The sequence below is a fragment of the Tachyglossus aculeatus genome, chromosome 2 (genome assembly GCF_015852505.1).
Source record: "Tachyglossus aculeatus isolate mTacAcu1 chromosome 2, mTacAcu1.pri, whole genome shotgun sequence".
In the NCBI taxonomy this organism is placed as follows: Eukaryota; Metazoa; Chordata; class Mammalia; order Monotremata; family Tachyglossidae; genus Tachyglossus; species Tachyglossus aculeatus.
The window spans coordinates 163,038,482-163,041,066 of NC_052067.1; the positions used below are offsets into that span (position 1 = coordinate 163,038,482).

General features: G+C 43.0%; 1 non-coding gene across 1 annotated transcript; it reads right to left on the reverse strand.

Moving 5' to 3' along the window:
• Positions 1 to 948: 948 nt before the first annotated feature.
• LOC119924787 lies at positions 949 to 1,086 on the reverse strand. Its single transcript, XR_005449482.1, has one exon. It is a non-coding gene; the product is annotated as a small nucleolar RNA SNORA7 (small nucleolar RNA).
• Positions 1,087 to 2,585: the final 1,499 nt, after the last annotated feature.

Genomic DNA, 2,585 nt, shown 5'->3' on the forward strand with positions numbered 1-2,585 from the left:
TACCTAGCTCTTGATGGTTACCAAGAATGAAAACTGCAGGGTGGATTTCAATAGGATCATATGAATAAACTCTTCCTCTAGTCCCTGTCCCATGTGGGGCTCACAATCTTAATCCCCATTTTACAGATGAGGTAGCTGAGGCACAAAGAAGTGAAGTGACTTGCCCAAGGTCACACAGCAGACAATTGGTGGAGTCGGGATTAGAACCCATGACCTTCTGCATCCCAGTCCTGTGCTCTACACTCATGGCAGTACTTGTCTATTCACAGAGATCTGTCACTCTATAACCCTTAGAGAAGTAGCATGGCCTAGTGGATAGAGCATGGGTCTAGATTCTAATCCCAGCTCCACAACTTTTCTGATGTTTAACCTTGGGCAAGTCACTTCCCTTTTCTGTGCCTCAGTTCCCTCATCTGTAAAATGGGTATTGAGACTCTGAGCCCCATATGGAATGTGTACTGCATCCAACCTGATTAGCTGTATCTCTCCCAGTAGTGTCATCTTCTAAAATAAAGGCAGCCATAACTATCTGTCAAGAGCTTAGCAATTTCCATGGATACAAGTTAGGTTGGCAGCTTGCTAATCTGTGACTTGGTGACAAATGAAAGTCTTCCTAGAAATATTTGCCATTTGGAATCTTCCAATTAAAACATTAGTTTGTGATTTGCCCCCGCCACTCACTTTTCTGAATGGTGGGAGAATCTAACGGTTGAGTACTCTTGTCTTGTATTATGCCGTTGAGTCATTTCCAACGCATATCGGCACCATGGACCCATCTCTCCCAAAACGCCCCCCTCTCCATCTGCAATCATTCTGGTAGTGGATCCCTATAGTTTTCTTGGTAAAAATCTGGAAGTGGTGTACCACTGCCTCCTTCCACGCATTAAATCCGAGTCTCCGCCCTCAACTCTCTCCCATGTCACTGCTGCCCAGCACGGGTGAGTTTTGACTTGTAGCAGATTGCATTCTACTCACTAGCCACTGCCCAAACTAGGAATGGAATGGGTAGGCCTCTGCTTGACTCTCCCTCCCATAGCCGAGACTGGTAGAGTACTGGAAACTCTCCAGGTGCCACCCTGGGAGGGGTGTTGAGTGCTCACCCTGATCTAATTGGTGGGAAATTCTGCCAGTTTTGCGAGGGGTTTTGCCCTCCCCAAGTCTCCGTAGGGTCAACATAGATTCAGAGCTGTGTTCTCTGGGTTTTTGTGAAGTGACATGTTGGAATCAATGCTACATGAGGGTTTTTTTATTATTTTTTATGGTATTTCTTAGGCACTTACTATGTGACAGACACTGTACTAAGTGTTGGGATAGATGCAGCTAATCAGGTTGGACACAGTCCACTTCCCACATGGGGCTCACAGTCTCAATCCCCATTTTACAAATGAGGGAACTGAAGTACAGAAAAGGGAAGTGACTTGACCAAGGTCACAAGGCAGAAAAGTCACAGAGCTGGAATTAGAATCCAGACCCATGCTCTATCCATTAGGCCATGCTGCTCCTCTAAGGAGACAGACCTCTACTAATAAGCATGTACTGCCAGGACAGGGTGTAGTCAGTTTGCACAGGCCTAAGATGCAGAAGGTCACGGGCTTTAATCCCGACTCTATCAATTGTCTGCTGTGTGACCTTGGGCAGGTAACTTCACTTCTTTGTGCCTCAGTTACCTCATCTGTAAAATGGAGATTAAGACTGTGAGCCCCACAAGGGACAGAGATTATGTCCATTTCGATTTGCTTGTATTCCCCCAGTACTTAGTACAGTATCTGGCACACAGTAAGTGCTTAACAAATACCATTGTGATTATTATGTGTGGTAGAATCCTGGGTGGTGACACAAAGATACAGAAACGACGTTTCTTAAAAGTATGAAAAGTAACATGACCAGTTATAGAATATAAGGAGCAAATAAATAATCCTGTTTACAATTTTGGTTTCTAAAAATAAATTATGTTTGTACTGAACTAGCAGTCTTACTGGGAACTAAAGATTTAGAAAATGAACTTTTTTTTTTTTTTTTTTTTTACAAAAACAGGACATGTGTGCAAACTGCAACAGCCCTGATGACCTGGAGTCAGGAGAGAATCTCCAGTATTATGTGCTCTGTTGTGAAGGGAAGTCTGGACATAGTACCATAGAACTGAACTTATGTTTTGTTCCAGAAACTTCCATTCCATGTGCCATTTTTTGAGTATCAAGGGACAGTGGTAGTACTAGTCATAGTATTTATAATACTATACTATTAATACTATAAAACTATTAATATTACTAATAATAGAGAAGCAGTGTGCCTTAGTAGAAAGAGCACAGGTTTGGGAGTCAGAGGTCTTGGGTTCTAATCCCCTCTCTACCACTTGTCAGCTGTGTGACTTTGGGCAAGCCAGTTAACTTCTCTGTGCCTCAGTTACCTCATGTGTAAAATGGGGATTAAGACTGTGAGCCCCACATGGGACAACTTGATTATCTTGTATCTAAGCACTTAGAATAGTGCTTGGCACACACTAAGCGCTTAACAAATACCATTAGTAGTAGTAGTATAAAGTTTTTACTGTGTGCCAAGCACTGTCCTGAGTTCTGGGAAAGAAT